Genomic DNA, 25,837 nt, shown 5'->3' with positions numbered 1-25,837 from the left:
TAGGTAGGTTATGTAGATTAGATAAGACGAATTTGTCGTCTCGTGTATTCTTTACAAAATATTTTCTCGTTGATATAGAATCGAAATTAAGTTCAAATAGACAAGGGTTCGCAGTTGATATACTAAGAATACTGCAAAAGTATGAATTGTTTGAAGTGTTTAATGATTTTATAACTAACTGCTTTTCCGTCTTACTGTATGTGGCGTGTTAAAGTAAAGAATGCTGTATACTCAGTAGAGGAATTAGCGTGTCGAGAAAGAATGGCCAATGATGGCGATTATACTAGATTTTCTCTTATCCACGGTCATTTAGTACCACATGTATTATGAAGACTGGCATTTAAATTCCCAACCAAAAGAGAAGCTATAAAATATTTCATGAAATTAGTTGTAACTATCAGAGAGTGTGAGGGTGAAGAATTATGTCATAAATGTGGCTTTATGTACAGTGATATAGCCACCCATATAGTTCTACAATGTGATTATACAGGAGAGTTAAGAGATAATTTTTGGTGTGATATTATAAATATAAAAGACATAATGTTTAGTGTGTACTTACATTCCATGTCTGATTATGATATGTTTCATATCCTCATTGGAGGAAATTTAGAGCATGAGTTGAATTCATCGGAGTTAGATGACTTTCGCATAAAATCTGTAACTTGTATATTCAGAATGTGCAAACTTTACTACAAATGATGTCTTAACCTAAACTTTATAATGTGTCAATTGTAACATTTTTCCTTTTTCTGTATTTTGTATGATGGTCATCTGTCTTAAGTAACTTAAGATAAGTTAAGGAGCGTAGTGACGCAAGGGGGAGTTAACTCCAGCGTAACCCTTACTTTACAATACAATTTACCTTTTGAATTTCCGTTTGTATATAGTCATATAGCCTGTACGTTACTTTGTCAATCTTCAATGGATGCATATATGTATTGTTCTGTTTGTGATTCTTCGAATTCGGAGGAAATAAAGAGAATAATAATAACTGTGCCAGCAAGATAGCAGAAACCAAGTGACTTAAGAACATTTTAATTGTAAATTTTAAACAACTGAAACTCATGTTTCTATTCACTGCTGAAGAGAGTAGTACTTTTTATATTTAGATTGCGCCAATTGATTGTCGGAAATAACTGCTTAGTTATTAAAAGCAACAGTGAATAAGAATGAGGTCATTTTGATGATAAAACAATTACATTTGAATGGATGTTGGGCAGTGGGGAAAGGACATACAGACGTTTAATTGTGTGTTTGGGAGCAGATGTAATCAGGAATAGAAAGGATCCTTCTGTATTAACTTGTACACGATTCTTTTCAATTCTTCTAATTAATTCATGGAAATACACACTCAGCCAAGATGCAGTGCTGAATCAAAATGGCGATCCTGTATACTGAAAATAGAAGATCATAAGTACTGATAATCAAGATAGCAAGAAATCTATTCGAAATTTCAACAACAATTTTTACTTACGGGAGATATTGATTCGCAAAATTGAACTTTACCACGGGCGAAATGTGCCTGTACAATGAAATCTGTCTTATTGGACACCTTGTGGAATCCGACATATTTGTTGAATAACTCAGTGTGTCATAACACACAGGTTTTATTTTGTATTTGTTATATATAAACAAGAATTCTATAGCATAAGTTTTGCTTTTTTAGCCACCGATAGTAAAATGAGAATCGGAACAAAACACAAAATATATATCTGGACGAAATTACATGTAACAGATTAGGATCCATGTATTCAGTAGTAACATGTACATGTACTTCTGAAGATGCATTTACAGTCTAAATTTAGTTGGACTAGGAAATATACTTTTAAATATATTAGCTGAATCCAAAACTTACATATTAAATTGTCTGTTACAAACGTCTAGTTTGTATAATCGTCGTTTAAGAATCTGAAGCAATCAACCAGATATGTCATACATGTGACTTTAGTTGGTACTGTCCTCGTACTTTTGTAGAAAACGAGCTGAACTGTTCAATCATTCATTTTATTTTTCCAAAAGTTTACAACTTATAGGTACAGGATATTACTACAACCATACATATTCAATACATGCTTACTAGGGCGGCAGTTTGTATGTGTAAACAAATAAGTGGCATGTATTTTAGATGAATGATGTACTAGTTATAAAATAAGTAACATGTATTTGAATGAATGTACATCATCAGTGATATACTAGTTAAAGAAAAAATAATAAAAATAATGTATTGAAGGAGAACGCATTGTTGTTAGTTCATATATTTAAATTTGTTTTCAGATTATCTCTCAACATAAATGATTTGTGCAGAAACTTTCCAAATTTGCATAATTCAGATGTATTGCTAGAGTTCAAAAGACTGATGAATTTAAACATGCTAAGTTTCAGCCAATAATATTTTTTCATGTGAATATGTCTATGTATCTGAAAAGATGGACATTTAAGCACAAAGCGGTATTCGTCCTCAATATCTAAATTGCATAATTTACAGATTCTTAGGTTCCTTGGTACATTTCTTTATCTACCTTGCTCAATTTCTAACTGGTGACTGGACATTCTGAGTTTCGTAATGACTTTTCTGTACTTGAATTGGATAGGTTTCCCGAGATAAATTTTCATATCAAACCTTTGCGCATATATCGGGTGTCTATACATACTACATTTGGTCGATTCAGCTATATGACTCCTTATTTCTTGTACACAACAATCAAAAAGTCTCTGTTTAATAATATCCAGAGCACTTTTTACATTTATTGTCACCTGGGTGTCCCAGATATAACCCAGTCCCATAATATACAGTTCATTTTTAATATCTCTCAACCAGTTATATTTATCACCAACAATTAACCTTTCCATAAGATCATTATATATTTCAGTCATAATACAATTCTGACTATGTACTAATTTCAACCAAAATTTGAACACTCTCTGCTTTCTTATTGTAATCAGAGGATATACTCCCAATTCCTCATAGATCATGTTATTGGCTGTACTTCGCTTCACCCCTAACACTTGCTTTAAAAAATGCATTTGTACTTTTTCAATATCCTTGGCACAATAAAATCCCCAGATCTCGCTTGCATAGTTGAGAATTGGGCTCACATAAGTTCTGAATAATGATAACATAGTTTGTACATTAAAATCAAACTTCCGTGTCTTTGAGTTTAGTGCAAACATTGCTTTTCGACCTTGCTCAGACAGCTTATGCTGCGTCTTAGTAAATTTTCCGTTATAATTTAGTAATAATCCTAGATAATTAAATTCGTCAACAACTTCTATATTTTCACCATCATATAACCAATGCTCATTATCTCGAGCCTTCCCAGCCTTTCGAAAAACAACAATTTTAGTTTTCTGAGTATTAACAGTTAGCTTCCATTTTTCAGAGAACAATAGTAATGAGTCAAGTGACTTTTGAAGTCCCTCCACTGATTCTGATATCAGCGCCATGTCATCGGCATACATAAGTAGAAAAAGGCTTAAAGTTTTTAACTCGTATGGCATGTTACCTTCTTGTATAAACTCCATCTCACAATCGTTCACATATATTGAAAACATTATCGGTGATAAACATTCACCTTGAATTAATCCAATCTCATTAGTGAAAAATTCAGAATAAAATCCATCTAACTTGACACATGATTTTGCACATTTATACATTGAAAAAATAATTGATAACAGATTACCTCTAATGCCACATTTTGACAGTTTGAGCCATAAATTAGATCGATTTACAGTATAGAAAGCTTTCTTGTAGTCGATAAAGCAGCAATATAATCTTTTATTTTTTGAGAATGTCTTATTAATTAAAGAATGTAAAGCAAAAATTGCGTCTGTAGTTCCATAACCAGATCTAAATCCAAATTGTGCATCAGAAATAATTTCATTTGTGTTAGTCCATGAAAGCAATCGATTGTTCACTGTACCAGTAAAAAGTTTCCCAAGACAGCTTAATAGACTTATACCCCGATAGTTATTGAGGTCATGTTTATCACCTTTTTTTAAATAAAGGCACGATAGCTGCCTCTGCCCATCGTGTAGGAAAATGTCCCTGATCTAAGATTTTGTTAAACATTGATTTAATAACGGGTAACAAAGTATGTTTACACTCAATGATAAGTTCGTTTATAATGCCATCTTTTCGATGTCCTTTATTTCTTTTTAAGTTTCTGATCGCAGTAAGGATCTCTTCTTCTGTAAATTCATTATCGAGTTCAGGGTATATAACATCTTCATCTGGGTGTTGTTGACCGTCACTGTCCATGTTATCTCCATCACTAGAAGACACAAGATTTTTGAAGTAGCTTCGAAAATCGTCAATATTAAAGTTCGAAGTTTTAGCCGACTTGCGTTTGCTAAAATATTTGAAGAATAGTCTTGGATTACGTTTCCTCATATTATCAAACATATCGCCTTAATCTCGCTTACATTCACGCTTTAGGCGTCTTTCCAATGCCTTATATGCCCTCTTGGCATTATGTAAATTCATGTGTGTTTCATTTTTTTTTTATCACTGTTGAATATTCTAAGGAATGATAGATAAGTTCTGTTTTTTCGTTTACACTCTTCATTAAACCATGGCTTGTCTTCCTGTTTATCCACTGTGTGTTTACCTATGTGATTCACATTTCTCACCGCCATTGGTTTATTTTTACATATAAAAGGAATGTCATCAATAATATTACATATACGCTGCACTGTGGTGTCCGTTTCCTCCTGGGTTCTAAACGTGCTGTCACGTACTAGCGTTTCGAGTTCTACTATTCTTTCATTAACTGCCTCAATAATGTCGTCATTGTGTTCCTCTGACCATCTGGTTGACACACATTATCTCCCGTGTGGCATATTTGTACTGGTGCGATCACCAGTGACAGCATCTAATGATATGCAAATTTCAAAGTGCATGGGGGCGTGGTCCGAATGTGTATTGAAACTACTCACTATCAAGTTTGAAATGGATTCAAACTTATCACTTGTTGTCAATACGTAGTCGATGACCGACATACTGCGCGATCCATTAAATGTATAATCACTGTTCATATGTGGATGATGTCGGCCGTTCAGTATACGGAGTCCAGTTGTTCTGCGGAAGTTCAACATATGATTTCCAAATGTATTCACCTTACTATCTTGGTTCACACGCGGCGGTAGATACATATCTCCTGTGTAGTTCACAATATCTGATACCTGTGCTGTCAGGGTTTGATGAATGGAATCCTCTTGGACAACATCTAGTCGGTTTCCCGTCCTGCTGTTGAAGTCGCCAGCTATGATCACTTTGCCTTGTGATGGGAAACATTGCATATCACGCTCCAAATCCTCGAATAAATCGATTTCATATGATTTGTAATAATTTGCCTTATAGGGTGGTATATATACAAAACACAGATACACATCTTCAGCATCTTGTTGGGTGATCTTTATCCAAACTAACGAATCCTCGGTTACCTTACACACTTTTACGTATTCACTGAGATTTTCTTTATACATGAGAATCATCCCACCTCCTTGCTTACACTTTGTTTTTGATCGAATAATGCACTTTGAACAGTAACCTTTTAAATCTGGAGTAAACTCATTCTTAATCCAGCACTCACTAAGGCACACAATATCGTAAGTGTTGATATAATTTAAAATACCTTTGTTTTCTAATTTGGTCTCGGCGCCACCATTGATGTTCCACGAGAGAATTTTTAGCTTGCGCGCATTCTCCTTCCTGTCCTAGTTGGGATGCCCGGTGGGGTTGTTATCCTTGAGTGTTGTCCTGGCGTTGGGTCTCTGACGTTGTCACCTATCCCCGTGGGAGGGGTGCTACTTACATTTCTGCGTGTGGGGTTCCGTCCTGTTGGTGGTACATGCAGGACCCCCTCGATATATAGTTTGCCCCTCACTAACATTGCCTTCTTCCTCTCACGTTTGGCTTGTTTTAACACAGGGTATAGTTGCTTTCTGTTCTCCGTTATCTCCTTAGGAAATTGTTCTGAAATACCTAGCGGTTTCCCCTGAAGCAGGTGACTTGACGACCTAACATGCTCCCGACATCTTAAGTCCAGAAAACGCGCTACTATTGGTCTACTTTGGCCGCGTTTGTGTGGCCCCATTCAATGGGCGCGGTCTATATATCTGCCCACGTCTGGAATATTCAGGGACAAGTACAAAACTGTATTAGAATTAAGGATCCCTGTCACATTGTACTGTAGTTTTATCGTCATACAGTTACCTCCCCTTAACTTCCATTTAGCTTTAACTGTATGACAGTTGGGCCATTATTATAAATTACCAAAATTGTATTTACTTGTATGGTATATATAAGTTTAGGTGGCGTTGGACTAAACGTTTTGAGATACAACACCAAAAACACAGCTAGATGTAAAAAGTAACACCGATGAGGATTATTTAGCAGTCACTGGACCAGGAAATGTGGCACACATTCAGTACATGATGCAGGGATTGCAATGTCAAAAATAATGTAATAAAAAGAAAATGTTACGTTTTCCCCGTGATTACCAGATACATATTTCACACATATAAAACTAATATGTGATAACAAACAGAAAATCTACGCTACATATATGTAGCAGATTCAAAAGTTTATAACTAATAGTGAAAATCCGTGGAATTAGATTACCAATGAAATATCTGCAAGAAATCAAGAAGGTCCATTGTATAAATGATATTTTATGTAAATCATGTTCTATATCCTTTCTCAGAAAATGACGTATTGCTGACATTTAAACATGCAGTTAAAAATGTACATTTTCGAGTCTTGGGGCAATTATTGTGTACAACATGCAAGGATGCTGATCGTCACGTGAATAGTTGATATTCGATCTGAGCGATAAAAAATGCCATTTATATTCGAAGAATAAATTCAAGTGTGCAGAATCCGTTACTTTGTAGATGCTGGACTATCAGTAGGTGATTATCATGAAAAAAACCGGGTTCCAGTAGTTTTGCTGCATTTTCTTGAGACCATTTTGAGTCTACTACAGAGTGGCTTTATACGTCACTGTTTAGACTGCCTAACGTTAGGGCTTATTAATTTATTTATTACAATTCACCAACAACATATCTGACAGAGTTATGAAACCTTGCACGTATTCCGGATTATGTCAGCAGTGGTTCGTTTTTAATATTTGATATCCGTGTCATATTTCCGGTGTACGGTTTTTGACGGTAAAAATTCATTCGGCGAATGGGTAAATATTTCGATTCAAGGATTGATTTGCAGGTAGGTCTAAATGACATTTGTTAAGACACTAAAATGGTAACAGAAAATTTCGATATGTGAATGCACATTTCACATAACAAATTAATTAACCAGTCTGATGTTCGCAGAACAAATTGCACAGCCGAGGTCGTCTGCACTGAATCTGAATACCATCTCTGGTGTATTGTCGCAGATGACTTATCAGTTAATCTGTAATTGGCTCGCTGAAAACGAAATAATATTTTTTGTCTTCACAGTAACCTTATTTGACTACGCTGGAAGCAATACATTTCAACAGACATGGTTCTCACCTTCTGCAATCACAATGTAGGGTATGATCTGTCCGCCCCCCACCCCCACCCCACGTGACTTAAGTTTGTGAATCAACGAATTTTAAAGATGTGTCAAACAGGAAGCTGAAACTAGAGAACATTTTATTCTCCACTGTTCAACTCTCTAACATAAGCGCATAAAATATATCGCTAAGATTCAGCTAATCATAAATTTCACATATAGGCCTATAGGTCGGGTCTCACTAATTTGCGCCATAGGAGATTTAGCGCCAAATCATAAATAAAAAAAACCCAGTAAAGTACTAGTATTGTCCTATTCATTGCTATGGCGTTTTTAGCAAATGTACGAGTTACTTCCCTTGAAATTGACTTGTGAATCGTGAAGAAGTATTTTGTCGATTTACTAACAAAATAATTATTTTTTAAGAATGAAACTTTACCAAAACCTGTATATTGCATATACCAAAGGAAAAACACAGTTAATTGCTGAAAATAATTCTTATATTTAGCTATGGCCTGAAAAAACACTTATGGCGCTAATTAGTGTAAAAGTGCTTCGTAATCAAGATCGATTTTCTAACAAAGTACACTTTTTTTTTAAATGATACTTTACCAAAACATGTTAAATGAGTATACCAATGGAAAAATCGAAATATTTTGTGGATAAAACACTCACATTTTGCTATGGCGTGCAAAAACTCCTATGGCGCACCTATGATGCTAAATCTCCTATGGCGCAAATTAGTGTGACCGTATAGGTCAGGTAGTAGTATCCTCAGGTTACCGGTTTCCGCACACTTAAGAAGCATCCGAGATTTCGTACTCATATCGGCAGAACACTGCTGAAGTTACGGAAGACTGTCATAAACATGTATACAATCTATTAAAGGAAACAAAAAACTAGCAATATAAACTGTTTTTGAAAAAAATCAGAACAAACAATTTTTAGCAAATTTCTCCCGTCGGAAGTAGCCGTCATATGTTTCCGTGTGTCTATTTTGATTTAGTGTTCAAAGAAAGATAACTCGGATACACTAAAAAGAAATTATCTACAGTGACCTGCAAGAACAAAAGCTTTGTTTGGAATAAAAAATATATCTTTGATCGTCAAATTAAATATCAAACAACTTTTTTTTAAATTTCACCTTTTTCTGCAGTCTTATATTGGTTTTGGTTAATGGTAAGTTATTTCTCATTTTGTTCTGTTTCAAATTGGTGAAAATTGAAGGTTCATTGCATTACAAGTTTTACGTTTCATTGAAAACACTGTTTATCGATATAAGAATGTCTCCTGGGCTCTTCGGAAGTGGAAAAAAATCGGCGAGGAGATATGGCCTCATTTGCATACAACATTTTCGTACGTTTGTCAGACTACAAAAAAGACTGATTCATGAATGAAATATATCACCGTTTTTCAGGTATGGGTACATTTTGAGCAAGATAAAAAGAGCATTAAGCAAAACTGCATATTTATGCGTGTTTTTTAATCGGTGATTAAATCTTATGTTTTCCGGACGAACTTCCGGTATTTTTTTTGTCAGTTTACAGACGATGGCCAAACTTCTAAAATATACTTCTGTTGTGTCCAGCAGGTCACGTAGTTACGAGATATAGCTTGATAAAATGGCTGCGCGGAAATACATAACGCGCGGAAACTGGTGTCTAGACGATATTGGTGCAGCTAAGGTCCTCCACAGTGATCCTATCCTGCTCCAGTGTTAATGGACTGCACATCTACTAGCACAGCCCGTGACCTACAACTGAACTCACACCAGAGACTTACATTGGAGAAAATTAGTAGGAGTTTGCTATATGACCTTCATCTGGCAAGATCTAGTCTACTAGCAGCACAGGACAGCTGACCTACTACCTCTGATCATGCACTACCGTGCTCTAAATGCTGACTGATATAATCAACACTGTCTAATTCCCTCTCACCATTCCCGAGAGTGTATATATATTATATGTCGGCTTACAAGTGTATAGCTATTGAGGTGGTGGCATATACCTGTACATATAGGCATGAATGTTCTTGCGATCACTGGACCGTATCATAATCTCTAACTGTAATAATTGAATATAGGTCAGCAATATCGCCCTCTCATCAACAAAGTTCATAATAATAACAATGTAGGAAACATGCTGTATATATGTATATATATATATAGGGCAAAGAAGTAATTCCAACAGTGTGGACAAGTTAAGGTTGTCAAATTTTCGGAGCAATCCGCTCCTTTTTCAAGACACAGTGAAACGGAACAGTTACATGTACATATACATCATATTCCAAGAAGATAGAATTGATATACTTTAATTGAAAATATAGCTATAATATAAAACCAATAGTCCCCTCGGCTAAAGACAGCCGAAGGCAGCAATTAAGCTGAGAGCATCGCGGACAAGGAACGCTGATGTAGAGGACCTATTCTTGCGCAAGATGCACTATCATATAAATTGAGTCAACGAGAGATATCAAAAACATGGAACATGTGCATGTGGAAATCTGGCCCGGTATATGTGAAAAATCTCCAATTTGCTACGGAATGTCTCATTAGTAGCCTCTCAATACTGCGATAGATCTAACAGTTGCAGCAGGGGGTCCACACTTAGTCGCCTCTTATGGTTTGCAGGAATAATGCATGTGCCTCTTTTGGTTTGCAGAAATTATGCAAGTAATTATCAAATAAGTGAGTGCAGGAGGAATAAGTAGATGAAATGACTAAGATACTGTATAAATCTGCAAAATTAATCTGACAACGGCTGTTGGTCACACACACTGACATGAAGCAGCAGGCAGGCGTGATAGCAGACCAACTGTGCAGTAATGCATCATTAGGTCAAATGTCCCCTGGAAGGAAAACGAGCGGATATATATATATATTGACAATCCAGATCAAGGTAGCTGAAAACGTAATACCCGATCACATCAAAGTGCTCCGACCAGAGATTAACGGAGGGAATAACTAAAGAAGAAGACGATGGCGGCCATCAGTAGTTTTGAAGCCGTTAAAGCGGCAGGAAGAGGAAAAAACGGTTAGACTAAAGAGCCATGTAAAACTAACATAGCTCATGTCACACTGGAAACACTGGCAACAATTCGTCATATGTTTAGGTTTAAACATTAACAACCTGTCATTTCATTGCAGTTTTTTTCAAACATTCTGAGAATCACTGTTGCAAAATCGGCATATGCCATATATATGTCGTCAATTTGTTGTGATGTTTCCCACAAATAAACTAAAGTCTTTATACTACCGTCAAAGAACACCTTAGTTATAATCCATATTTTTTGGTAACGTTTACGATTTTAGAAAATGTTTTGGTTCTGAAGTAATAATTACCTTCTGTCTTGGTCAATGCAAGCCGCCAGGTGGTTGACTATATCATAATGTCGCTGGACAGGTCAGGTCAAGTAATATAGCTCACAATACTAGTAAATATGTATCTGGCACGGTACCCAACAATATGCGAGGTCACCGACAAACTGTCACTACTATAAGTAGAGCAAACTATTTGACTAATGGATTAAAATGTCTACAATATGCAGAGCAGAGATAAGCCGTCCGTACAGTCCGAAATCCTGGAAGGAAGAGAGTTGGGGGTCCAGAAATATTCACTCAAGCCGCACAGGGTCTCTGACGTCTTACTTCCGGTGGAAGTCCTGATGACGCACTGTAAACAGACCCTCGACACAACATTCCACCCAACCTTATAATGAAAGTCCTTTGTTCTGGGAGGTCCTGAATTGGAGAATATCCTGATCCTTAATCAAAGTTCCCACAAATTATAAGCCTGTGTTTAACGACATCTTCTATTACTGGTTGTTACTCCGTGAAACACGGAGTTAGTAACAACTGTCGGTCCAACTTCCGGAGGAGCAAGGTGTAATTTTCCTTACCGTCCGTCAGGTAACTGATCCTGGGCTAACTGGACGGTACACATATTCACGTGAAACCGACTGTCCAGGAACTCAATATCAAAACTTGATCCATTAACTCTCGGTTCCACTGATACAGTGGACAAACTGTCTGGAGACACAGCTTCCAGTACTGGCTCAGTTGTCGGCCTGCTGTCATGGCTACCACAATCAGGGTGTCCGTAGCCAAGAGTGACCTGGGAAACCGTGCTATCCTGATGTTTTCCCAAGCCGGGTTGACCTTCAACTGAGAGGATTGGGTCTAACTGGCATGCATGCCCTGACTTAAACCACTCATGGAAAATCGATCCCTGGCATAAGGGTCAAGCATACTGTCCACAGAGGGCTCCTATAAGCTCAGGACACTCCCTAGGATTTCCTCCCTCCATCTGGCCTTGTGGGTTACGTTTCAATGTGGCCACAACAGTCCTACAGGACTGGAAACTCTGGTCCACGCAAGGAGAACTGTCCGTCAGATTTTTAATGTGACCTCCACTTCTTTAGTAAACTCGTCCCTTTGTTTGTCTGCACGCTGACAATAACTACAGCTTTCACAGGGTAGACATCCACCGTGCCAGCTGTCCCTGTGGCTCCTAATTAAACCGTAGTACCCAAGTTAAACTAGAGTGGTCTGTCCTGACGGTAAACTGTCTACCAAGTAGGTAGTATTTAAACTGTCTTGTAAAGCTCACAATACTGAGAAGCTCCTTCCGGGTAGTGCAATATCTCCTCTGCTCCGGGGTTAGAGAGAAACTACTATAAGCAATAACCTTCTCCTCCCCATCTTGAACTTGACTTAGAACTGCCCCAATGGCCGTATCGAACGCGTCTGTCCAATATGAACAGGTTGACAGCGTTAGATAGCGCCAATACAGATGTTCTGCTGCACATTTCCCCAGTGTAACTCGTTCTTTCCAGTGAGACTATACAAGGGTTGAGCTAACTCGGCAAAACTTCGCAAAAGTCTGGCGGCAATTCACCAAGCCGAGAAACCTCTCTACATCCTTCAAATTCTTGAACTGGCCAGTTTGCTACTGTTTCTGTGTCATGTTCTGACATGGCTATCTGGTTTATACTTACCATGCGGCTACAGCATTTTACCTCTGGTTGAAAAAGAAGACATTTTCTTGGTTTTAACTTCATACCATGTTGTCTGAATCTTCCCAACGTGTCCTTCAAATTTTGGAGGTGCTCTTCAAAATGGTTTCCTAGAATTAAAATGTCGTCTAAAAAGGCGAGTACTGTTTTCCAGGTGAGACCTCTCAAAATCAGATTTACCACTCGAGGAAAAAGTAGCAGGAGTATTGGTAAGACCAAACCCCATTCTCACATGTTCAAACAGACCAAACTTTGTCAGGAATGCTGTTTTCTTCCTGTCCGATTCCTTTATCTTAACTTGCCAGTACACATTATTGGCGTCCAATTTCGACAACCAGGTGTTACCTGACAGCGTATCCAGACAATCATCCACCAACGGCAAAGGGAAAGTATCCTTCACAGTCACATCATTGAGGGCTCTGTAATCAATGCACCAACGCATACTACCATCCTTTTGTTGGATGAGCACTGGCGTATTCGGACATGGATTCCTGCATGACACTGGCATCCAGCATCTTCGTAAGGTGCGCTTCCTCCTCCCCAACAAATGAGGCAGGAGTCCTGCGCATGCGCTGTTTAATTGGCTTGGCATCGCCAGTGTCTGCAGCATGTTCTATAGTGGTGAAACTCCCAAGGTCAAACTCATTCTTCGCAAACACATCCTCATATTCACAAACAAGTTCACGAAGGTCAAGCTGTTGAGCCTCAGTCAAATGCTTACTGGAATCCATGGTTAACTTCTGTTGATGTTCCGGTACTTCCCTCAACCGTACTTTGGGTTGTCTGACTTGGCAACAAGATGCGACCCCATCAGACCCAGTTTATATGTCTGTACAGCCCTCTTCTGTATGTCTATAAGACATATCAGGACTTATAAAATCCTGAACCTCAAAGACGTCACAGTTTTGTACTTGTCTGTCAAATCAACCAAACAGACCAAAGACTCGGTATTTGAACTCCGAACCACACTGGGTACTAACACATCTAGAGTGTTGCAAGATTCAATATAATAATCTTAAAGTTTTCCAGTTACCCTGACGACAGTATTGGGGGGCACCACCACTTTATTGGGTGCTGTAACCCTGGCTACAACCGGCCTATCACCAAAGAATTTTGTGTTCAAAGAGATTCTTTCCTCCCCTATAAGGAGAGTATACGTATCAGACCTCATGTCATGTACAGCCCCCCAGTGGTGTAAGAGATCATGTCCTAACAACATCTCATCAGCAATGGGGGTTACATACAGACCTGCCCTGAACACACTTTGGCCAATTTTCAATGATACTGGAGGTATTAAAAATCCCTCCAGTGATGATTCTGTATCCGCCAGGTGCATAACAACCTGTTTTAACTTCTGGGTCTTCTTCTGGAACCTGTCATACACTGAAGTAGAAATAATGGTCATTTCAGCCCCGGAATCAATTCTGGCGATGATGGGTACCTCGCCTTCTGTGAGTTTCACTAGTGAAGAGCCTGCACATATTCTGTTAACTTGAATTATCTCCCTTTCTGAGGTGAGACTAAAAGCCTCACTACTGTACTAGAAGCACAGGCAGCCTCAGACATCTGTGGTCCCTTATCTGAATTAACTTCCGGTTCAGAGGTGAGACTAAAAGCCTCATTTACCCGACTAGAAGTACAGGTGACGTCAGAACCCATTATCAGTTCACATGTTTTACCGTCATCAGCTGTGGACAAATCCAGCAAAATATTCACTGGGGTTGATACAGCCTTAAGTGAAGCAGTCTCCAATGGTGATGAAACTGAGCCTAACTTAGCAGGGCTCAGGGGCATGGCATGTAGTCCTGGGCCCTAGGAGTTTAAAGAATCTTTTGGCGTCTCCTTGCTCTCCTCCCCCTTCCGCTTCTCCAGCCATTTTGCGTACCGCTTACATTCCTTCTTCATATGTCCTGTCTGCTTACAGAAGAAGCATTTAACATTGGACTCCTGACCACTTGTACCTTAGTCTTGCCCAGTTTCTCTGCAAGCTTATTGATAGCTTTCTCTATCATCTCCTCCATTTTGGATTCACTCGCAGATACTGCATTGACGTTTACAGTAACATCCTGGTCTTTGCGCTTTCCCTTTTTACTGTCCACAGCTTGACTGACATACTGATATTGCTTCATCAGGTAAGTTGCCTCATCCATGGATCTTGGATGGCCCAGACAGGTATGTTTACCTGCTTCCTTGTCTGTGGCTCCTTAACAGTACTTGGCGATAGCTTCAGTACAGCCATTTTTTTCCGGTAGGTGGCGGAAAGCTGGAGTGGCTAGAGGCATGACTTAATCTGCCCATTCATCTAAGGGCTCGTCTTGGCGTTGACTGGCCTGCTGAAACTTTATCCTGGCCGTCTCTGTCAATTCTTTGGCGCCAAAACGAGTCTCCAGCTTGCGCATGATTTCCCGGAAAGAATGGCAGCTTCCCATCTTTGTGACTAGGGTGAAGTAGTCAAACGCCTTTCCTTCTAATGCCCATCCAAGATAATCCCGACACTGGCTGTCTGACCATTCGAGGACATGTCTGTAGTTGTCAAACTTCTTCTTGAATGACAGCCAATTAGTTTAACCCATCAAACTTCAAAGTTTTGGTTAATTTCTTAGGATTTTCCCTTTTGGATGAATGTCCATTGTAGTCCTCTGAGTAGTTGCTGTCACTGGAGGTAGAAGAGGAATCAAAGTAAAACCTTGACCTCTCTCTCGCCTTACGATCATGATGACGTTGTCCATGTCGATGTCTGGAATGCGACCTATCCTTTCTGTTCCTATAGCCTCTATAAGGGCTCTGTGAATTCGAATCAGAGCTGTAATGCCGACGTGACAGGCCGTGAAAGGATTTAGCTCTATAAGAGCTGTGTCCCATCCTAGAATGACTGTGTCTACGGCTATGTCTGTCCCGTGATGGTGTCCTTGGGGACTTCCCAGCATACCTCCCTGATGGCCTGGACCTAGATTTTGACCTCGAGTCATATAATGACCCCGAGGGCAAGGGCGACCTTGAAGGGGCTCTGTATTTATGATGACTACCCTTGTGTTTTCCCTCATAATGTTTCCTTCGTGTCCGGTCTGATACCAAATCTCGGCCATCAGTGTTGTCCTGTGACCTTTTGTGGTCTCTCCTATGCCTAGATGTCACCTACCATCTGTGTACCAGGAGCCTCTGTATGTTTTCTATGAGTAGGAACTCCATCCGATGACCTTGACCTTGATGACCTGGAGTCCTGATCACTTGATGTATAACGTCTGATGTCAGGTCGGTGTTTGCCCTTGCCAAGGTTCCTGGGACTTCTCACTGGCATTTCCTGGTAAACAGTTGGATTTGACGGACAACTGGGCTGGTACTGGTCCTTGTCCTCAAAAGCCAAACTACTACTTCGCATACGTATCAGCTCTTGATACATTTCATGCATCCTGGAGGAACCTGATACATATGAATATCCAGATTCAGCTGCGCTATGCTCCACCATCTCCTGTTTTACACCATGTTTTGACATAACCTTATGCCTGGCTCCCTCGTCCCTTGACACATTTATGTCTGGAACCTGGAAGAAATCGGCCATGTATGGATTGTGATGTCGTGCAGGTCTTGACTGCTTACCCTGTAGATTTATTGGTGACCATGGATCAGTACTGTCATCCACATCCGGGTAATGGGTATCAGCCTCCTTTCCTGTACCATGTTTAGTGATGTGTGTAACACGGGGTGCAGGGACACTGAGTGGGGCCACATTGGGTGGGGCAACACGGGGTGGGGCAACACGGGGTACGGGGTGGGGCAACACGGGGTAAGGCAACACCGGTAGGGGCCCGTATTCGGGCTGTATATGGGGGTTCAACCGGTACTGAGCGTAATATCTGCCGTTCCCTTACTGGTGGGGCTGCTAGGTCATCTGTCCCTTGTTGGGGTGTGGTAGCACCCATATCTGATGGTACATATCCTAGCAGATCTCTTAAATTCTTTGACTCAGCATGTTGACCGTCCGGCACAGGGATATTGTCCTCAAAATCTATAAGATTTATTAGGTCCCTGTCCGTCCTCCCACCAAAAACTGATGTAAACTGGGGCATTGAAATGAACCCAAATTTTTCCCGAATTTCCATAAGTCTGGCAGCTCTCTTAGGCCCTATATGCCTGGAAGTTGCCTCATTTCCATTTCTGTTGCCATGTTGATATTGATCAAAACGCGTTGGGCCATGTTGTTTTTATTATTATTTAATGTTCTTTAAAATGTTGTCAGTTTTGTCCTCTCTTTCAAAAATAATTGCTGTAATTTCCGGATATCTGATACAAATATCGGAATAGTACCTGAAAACCATGTGACCACGTGACTACTACAACACGCAAAAATCAGATTTATTCCGACTCAAAGCTGTTGAATTATCAGTAATACAGCGTGAATAATGAAAATTCCGCACTAAAAGGCAATGCTGACCTACCACTTCTGACACCAATGAAGTAATAATTACCTTCTGTCTTGGTCAATGCAAGCCGCCACGTGGTTGACTATATCATAATGTCGCTGGACAGGTCAGGTCAAATAATATAACTCACAATACTAGTAAATATGTATCTGGCACGGTACCCAACATTATGTGAGGTCACCGAGAAACTGTCACTACTATAAGTAGAGCAAACTGTTTGACTAATGGATTACAATGTCTATAATATGCAGAGCAGAGATAAGCCGTCCGTACAGTCTGAAATCCTGGAAGGAAGAGAGTTGGGGTCCAGGAATATTCACTCAAGCAGCATGGGGTCTCTGGCTACTTACTGGAAGTCCTGATGACGTACTGTAAACAGACCCTCGACACAACAGTTAAAAAAAATGGCGGATCCAGAGACCTTTGGTATTAAACATCTTCGCAAATTCCATTTCAAGTGTAAAAGGAGCGGTTTTCTCCTATGATACCAATAACCCAGGTTCATGGATCTTGGGTCCGTCAGGGTCCTACAGTCTGATTATTTGAAGTGTGGCAAATAAACACATTTAGCAAGATATATAAAATTCAAGTAATTTTATTTACATAACAATTGTAAAACTATATCACAAAAACTTGCATTCTCAGCAGCAATAATTATTAACCATGCATATTGCTACATAGCAGCTACATCAAAGTCTACATCCTACCGGCTACATGGCCAAACACCTATAATGCCACTACATATAGACAGATAGTAGGAAAGGCGTTGCGCTGTTATATAAGACACAAGTTTAACCTCACTCTGCATAGTGCAGCTGCTATATTATACATGTATATCAAAACTCTATGTAATCTATACTTTTAGAGACATAATTGAGGAATTTAATTCCAAAATATACCCTACCTAAATGACGGTAACAGTGAAAGAGAAGGAGAGTGTGAGCCAGACAGTCACTTGAAGACTTTAATACTGACTGAGAGCTAGCTGTGCTAGCTCACCGACTTATATAAACAAAACATGGCAATTTGCACGTGCCTAATTTGTGCTCAAATACCCGGAACATTACCGGATAGGTTTCGAATGACACTCATAATTCCCGGAATTCAGGATAAGAACCAAAACATGCAGATGAAGTTTGGTAAGCAAATAGCCTACAGAATCGTACTCAAAAGGATTAGTTTAATTTACAAATATTTCTCAACTTTAATACAAGTGTGATTTTTGAGAAGATGAGGTCGCACGTAGGTCTGAAAGTAAACAAAATGTGATAAGTGACCATGAATAATATGTAATATTAGTATTTTACTCTTGTTATTTTCGATCCATATCGCCCTTTGTTTCTGTGTGATTCATGTATTCACATATGGACTTGCAAAACTAAATCAGCCAATCGGCAAGAGTTTCATACGTTTGTATTTCCTATCTAAAATCAGTTCAGGCTAATTACTGGGCCACTGAGGAAGTTTAATGAGGAACTGAAGACAGATTTTTAGATGAATGAAATGTACAGGTATTTCACTTTCGAAAAATTTATACTTTTGATATATTTCCATGTCTATGTGTGGGTTTTGCACTGTGTCGTGAATTCGGTGTGAGTTATTTCACACCGTCACAACAAGTAGTTGAAACTGCTCTTAGCTCCTGAAATCAAGTAACAAGGTGGAGGAAAAATCACTCACGTGTGTTTAGTTCAACGTCAAGATGTAAAGAGACCGCAGTGAGATGTCAACTCGAGGTTGTGGGCGCGGTTATCGGTCTAAGGGAGATAACTCTCCCCAAAATTCACCACAACTGCGGCAAAACTTCTGGGGGCGTTTCTGTTTTGGGTCACCGGTTTCGCTTGTAAACTTCATGTTGTCAACCTCTGAGACGAGACAGTTGTCACTGGTGTTGAACTTAAAATATTAAAATTATTAGCTAAAATGTTTAGTAATAACATAAAATTAATGATTTAGTTGTGCGAGTCCTTTCAGGATGAATAGCACATGCTCAGGTGATCCTCATCTTTCATTGATTCTCTGTTGTTTATGACTTATTTTTCAAATGACAGTGCTGTCCTCATGCATGTCTGTAAAATCTTGGCTAGAACTTTATCGGGCAAAATTATCAAAACAGTCTGAAATTGTACCCTCAGTCCCGGCTGTGTATAGTATCGCTTGGTGCCAGGGGAAGCTTGAGGGGTGATTATGGACTTGTCGTTGTTAATTTTCCTGGCTGCGCCATTTTCTATACAGAACACGATTATGACGAGACAATTTACCTTGCCTCGTACATTGCAGGTGTCTCATTTGTGCCACAATGGCCTCTGTATCAAGTATGAACACCTGGATGTTGAGCCTCAGACTTGTTTAGGCCATAGCCTTCATCCAAATTGTATTTTTTTGACAAGTAGAGATAAACAACAATTCAAGTAAGTTTTAAAATTTAATAATCAAACAATCATTTACATTGAAATTTAAAAAAAAGCACACAAATAAACACACATTTTCAAAAGCACAGTCATCTTAACACTTTTTCTTATCACCATTTTTATTTTAGCGCAATCTGTTTTTAGGACATCCTCTTAGCATGAAGTCTTTGGTCATTCACTCCAGATTTATATGTCACTACAGGAACATGCGCCTTTGCATGCATGCGATACCGTTTGATTCTGTGATATCCTGTCCTTAGTTTGAACATGAGATGTCTTTGATGTTGCTGATGATATAACTGTCTCTTTCGCAGGTATGTGATGTGACTGACTACACACGAACAACTCAACAAAGGACTGCCAACTGTACGTAGCCTCAGCACTGTAGAGTCTGCTATACCATGTAGCCTCAGCACTGTAGAGTCTGCTATACCACGTAGCCTCAGCACTGTAGAGTGTGCTATACCACGTAGCCTCAGCACTGTAGAGTCTGCTTTACCATGTAGCCTCAGCACTGTAGAGTCTGCTATACCATGTAGCCTCATCACTGTAGAGTCTGCTATACCCTGTAGCCTCAGCACTGTAGAGTCTGCTATACCATGTAGCCTAGCTCAGCACTGTAGAGTCTGCTATACCATGTAGCCTCATCACTGTAGAGTCTGCTATACTACAGTTGCACAGATGAACAGCAGTGTGAATTATAGCTGGAAAGTTGCGGTAACGAGTCATCATCTTCTGGTTTGTTTTCTGAAGCACTCTGTTAAATGATTAGGATTTCTGAGTGCTTGTTAGTGGTTTGGTGCTGTCCAGACTCTGTGCTGAGGTACTTGAGCACACATTGTTTGAAGTGATGTTCATCTTTAGCACTGAGGCATAGCACTATCCCCTGAACCAAGATGTTAAATTATCACTTTTTTTAAAATCTTTTTAGAGTTTGAATCTCGCAATTCGATTATTTATTTGAGATAAATATAATCATGGAATAAGATTATCTAGGTCTGTGATATAATTTAGCATCGCATACATAGGTACTGTATTGTATAAAATTAATTATGTAACTGTCGTAACTTTCCTGTTTATTTGAATTCCTATTCCTTCCATGGTGACTGCTACAGGCATTAAACTTGTGTCGTCATAGCTGCGATAACTAAGCTTTCTGACGACGAGATTTTTTTTTTATATATTGCGTCATCAGAGCTACGAAGCGGTCCTATGCTAACTAATGGAGCAAAATCAAAATTGTTAATCTGTAAGATTGCATATAATTCACGCCACATATTAGTATAATGTATATCAAAATATTGCATAATTGTTGAAAAAACGAATCCTTACCCATGCAAAAACTCTTTTATGAAATTAACAAAGTCTCTCTTGGGGATTTTTTTTTAGAAACGACCGCCATGACAGATCATGCGTGATGTTATCTCAATTATCCTTTCTATATATGGCCTGCATGGCCAAATATAGTATTACTACTGATGCCGCCATGTTTACTACAATTTCCATATCGGGTTATGACACCCATATTTGGACGTCTGACCTATATCAGAAGAGAGATGAAGTTTCCAACATGGCGGTCAATTCAGATTTCGATTACGCTTGCTACGTTAACTTGATAATTTAACGACCTTTTAGGCAGAGTTAAACTTCAAGTTGTGCAGGATATCAACAGAAATAGTTCATATTACAACCTTATTTATGGATGCGGACCAATGTGCCTTCAATTAATTCTAAAATCGCACCGGTGTGATTCACACCGGGCTTGCTCCATTACAAGGCATAGGATCGATTTAATACCCGGCCGGGGCAGAGGAGGCCAGGTATTAATATTAGTACAAGTGGCGTCACAGCCGATGGGGTCCTGTTCATTAAAAGAATTGGTAGATAACTTGATATTCTACATGTAAACCAAAGTTTCAAAATTGTAAATAATTTGACACCTGTGTTTACATCTGAACTGATCCAAATCATTTTGCTTATCAGATTACAAGAGCCCATCAGGATAACAAGGCTAAAGGCAGAGGGCTACAGAAAAAGATCTTAAAGGTATGGAACAGCCTCTCAAATGATCTAAGAAGTGTAAAATAATGTTCTGCAGTCTGTTGCTAATATGGGACAGCAATATTTGCAAATCTTCTATTTTTGTCTTTTTGAAGCTTTTGCAAAAAATTGCATCATTTGTAATTTTCAATGTAAGCTAGCAGTCTAAGGGAGATCATTTATTATACATTATAACAGAGTTTTCTCCCTTTTATTGTACATCTATGATATATATTTCCATGCTTGATGTGTATGTATGTGTATGAAATGTTTTTAAATCAAGACTTCATGCAGCATATTTAAAATAATATGAAATAGGCACTGCCTATAAGCGAGCGCACATAGTTCAGTAACCTTTGTGATGATAGTGTATCGGCGCCCCAGCTAAGAATTTTAGGGTAACAAAACGAACAGAATCCCTCCTTAGGACATAAGTGAGCTGAATATTCTAAAAAAAATGTATTTTAATGAAGAAAACCTGTCAAGATATGCCATGTAGGGCTTTTTGTTGTTACTTATTTACTATTGTTTTAACAACCTTGTCAATTTATTGCCTGATTCCTTCAGGGCAAAATTGTTCTCAAGACAAAATGAAAGAGATATGTTCTACTGTGCATAGAAAATATTAATTAACAAGGCTAAGTATTGCAAGGCAATCAATAGACCCCCATTGCCACCGGTAAGAATTTCTATACACAAACAGTACACTCATGTAAGCAAGCATATAGGTCACAGTGAGGTCATAGTGACCTACTTCACTCCGCCATCCCAATGTGTCCATGTTCACCAAATCTGGCTACTCCAGGTGAAATAGCATAGAAGATATGCCCCATACAAACATTTTCAAAAGTAAAGGTCAAAGGTCAAGTCATACGTCCCAGTGACCTAAATCTTGCACTCTGCACTCCTCCATCCCAAAATGTCCTTGTACATCAAATCCGGTTACTCCATGTAAAATAGAAGAGAAGATGTGACCCGAACCAACTTTTTTCAAAAGTTAAGGTCAAAGCATTAGACACAGATAGGTCAAAGTGACCTTTTTCTTGCACTCTTCACTGCGCAATCCAAAGCTGTCCTTGTACACCAAATCTGGTTACTCCAGGTGAAATAGTATAGAAGATAGAAAGTGCAAACCTAGTCCCTAGTACCCTGGAACCGTTGGGGGTGCCCAGAAAATAAAATCATATAAACAATGTCAATTTTTTTCAGTTCATGAAAGATCTACATATTTGCCTAAATTGCCAAGCCCAACGCTCCGAGCTAATAAAAAAATGTTGGGCTTGTATTTTTTTTCAAAATCAACCTGTAACCTATAGTTCATTTATTACTATGTTGTATATCTTAGCCCTGTATGACCCCTGGAAGGGGCTAGCATGAATGTATTCCTGGGTGGTAACAGACCTGGAGAAACTTTAGTAGTTGTCTATAATAATAATAATCTTATAAATGAATATACCGCTCCATCACAACCTAGTTCCTAGGTCGTCTCAAAGCGGTTCACAAATCATTTTCCCAGGGTTAGACACTAGTTAAAAAGATTATTTACTAGTCCTTCGTCAATGTAACTTGTTGCCGATTTCCTGATAAGGAAACCTCGCGATCTACAGCACGAAACAGCAAAAGTAAGGGACAGTTCATGCCAGCCACTGGACTTAAAATAACTACACTACTGCCATACAAATATGGTAAAGTTTGAGGAAAATTTTGAGAATAATCATGCATTATATGTTATTTTATGCAGTTTTCTAAACTTAAAAAAAGGAGTATTCGCATATTATAATTATATTTTATATCCAAAGGACCAGTTAGGTAATTAGGTGATTTACTAGTCCTTGCTGAAATCTACTAGTCCAGGCCTAGCAGACTAGTGTTAGTGTCGAACCCGGTATCCGTGGTTTTAGGGCCTTAGCCAACATGTATGCATCTTTCTCATGGATCAACTCCCGGCTGGGAAGCATCCCAGATAGCAGACATACGTTGGCCCAACGTTGGCTGTTGGTCGTTTGGTTGGCCTTACGTCGGCGTTGGCTTAATGTTGTTGGCCCAACGTTGGCTGAACGTTGTAAAACCAACCGTTAATTCCCATGTGTTGGGCCAACGTTGGCTGGATGTAGGACAACTAACAATTAATTTCCATATGTTGGTCCAACGTTGGCTGGATGTAGTAAATCTAACAATTAATTTCCATGTGTTGGCCCATCGCTGGCCCACTGCCAATGTCTTATGTGAAATAATAATTGCATAAAATAATAATTACACTCGGCCAAGCACTAATCAACTGATATCAATTACAAAATATTTGGTAATAACTTAACTGAAAGAATTTCTTTTTGTTATTTTTTATAAACAACAAATAAAAGACGTACATATCGAACTTATTGACATGCTTTATAATATGGATTTCTTTTTTCAAAATAATACCTACAAGAGCACTCAATGTTTTGGTATATTCTGATTACTCTTGAGCTCGTACATGCATACCGCCAAAACCAGAACCCCAGTGTGAGTTACATATGTATCTGATATCATCACCTCAGGACATGTCCAAGTACACGTGTAGGCACGGCCTATAGATCACATCTCAGATTACATGTAGGTCAGCCGTTTTCTCCCGCCACTGGACCAGACCTTTATAATTGTGCACACACAGCAGACCGTGATTTGTACACAGACTAAGAAGATTCACTGCAGCTGTGATTTTCATATTATAATGTAAGTATATATTTGTATTAATAGACAATTGTATGATATGGTTATCATCAGTTGTATTATAGTGTTTTACCTCTTAAAATAACTTAATTTTCTCAATAACTAACTTAATTGAGCTGCATGTGAATGTCCAGTTGACCTACAAATATACGGTACATATTGTATATACACTATATATAACTTACTATATTCTACAAATAATCTTTGATGAAGGTTGTAATTTATTACATGTATGCAACAGGCGGGTATGGTATGGGTACATATATAAATGCTTTGTATATAGTACAATGCCGGTATGTATATCGTCATTATATCCATGTGTAATATATATATACATGTAGTGTGTGTGTGTGTGGAAGGAAAGTAACTCTTAGACTACATTCCAGAACTATTTTGTTTATATACTGTAAATATTACATTATAGCTCACTATGGGTGGAGGTCCGTGCCAAAAATGACATAAATTTAAAGCATGTTACCCATAGCTTACTGAAAGTGTTTTCTAATACAAAATGCGAAAGAAATTACCTTATAGACATATGTAGAGGCCTTATCATCCTGCATATGTTACGGTTATGCTATTTCATTTGTAGAGATTCCATTTAACAATCAAGTTTAATTGGACAGGGAAGAAGTTAAAAAGAGGCTTCTCAGCCCTCAAGTTCATGAAGTTATAACACGTAAGTATAACATCATTGTTGTATTGATAAAGTAGGTGAACCACCGGTTCATGGTTACTTTACCTGTCGGTTCGCCTGTCGAAATAGACGTAATTATATTAATATGGTATGACTCTGTCCTTTTATCAGCTGAAATCTTAATTGTTCCCACAATTTATTCAGACTTAGTGCATAGTACAAACAAGGTATATCGTTAGGTGTTAATTTGTTTAACCATTGTTGTAGCTACATGTACCTTCATTGCACGGTAGAATAGGAACTCAGAATTGGTACTGTGTATTTAGGGCACTGACACAGTTATTTTTTACTTCAACTTTTAAAGGGGGATAGACCTTTTTTATAATTTCTGAACATTGACCTATAGAAGCAATCTTTCTATTGCAATCCTAAAATGACATTTTAATTCAAACTTAGTTGTACATAGATTAGCAGGGAAATTGTTTAGGGTCATTTGCAATTTTTACCTTACAAATTTAACTGTGGTTTAGAATTTTTGCACAATGAACTAGGAACACTTTCCTTTTTACACATTTAATGTTACCATATTTTTTAAGGGGCTGTACAAAAAAACCGCCTTACGGCAAAGGCCATTGACGATGAGGTCGACAATATAGCCAAAGACTGGTTGAGGTATGCAGGGGACCGAGAAGGGGGCAGACAAAAAAGAGAAGAAATTAAAAGACAGAAAGAGGCGGCGACAGCTGCACTGATGGCATCGGCTACCAATCATCCAGTGTAAAAAATAAAAAGATGGATATGAAATAATTTAAATCACTGTTTGTTTTCCTATTATCAGGCAACAATATTTTATTCATTTTTCATTTCCTGCTTTCCCAGTATTCATTCCTTCTGTCTTTTCTTTTCTCTATCTTGACATCATCCTTAAAAAATCTTAGTCGTTTATAGGACGGAAAGCCCATTACGAACAAAACACTAAAATACAGCATTGTACCAACGTTGGCCCAGCAAACGTTGTTCGTTGGTGTAACGTTGGCCCAACGTCAAATATGCACTACAATTAAGCATTGGCCCAACGTTGACCCAACATAGTTTTATAGTTGGCACA

General features: G+C 38.6%; 1 long non-coding RNA gene across 1 annotated transcript; it reads left to right on the top strand.

Moving 5' to 3' along the window:
- The first annotated feature begins 23,971 nt into the window (after window positions 1-23,971).
- On the top strand, window positions 23,972-25,489 carry LOC110457924. Its single transcript, XR_002463734.1, has 3 exons — window positions 23,972-24,095; window positions 24,685-24,771; window positions 25,326-25,489. It is a non-coding gene; the product is annotated as an uncharacterized LOC110457924 (long non-coding RNA).
- The last annotated feature ends 348 nt before the right edge of the window (window positions 25,490-25,837 follow it).

The sequence above is a fragment of the Mizuhopecten yessoensis genome, unplaced genomic scaffold (genome assembly GCF_002113885.1).
Source record: "Mizuhopecten yessoensis strain PY_sf001 unplaced genomic scaffold, ASM211388v2 scaffold9373, whole genome shotgun sequence".
NCBI lineage: Eukaryota > Metazoa > Mollusca > Bivalvia > Pectinida > Pectinidae > Mizuhopecten > Mizuhopecten yessoensis.
The sequence above is the reverse complement of the archived record's forward strand: the minus strand, read 5'-3'. Positions and strand labels throughout refer to the sequence as shown.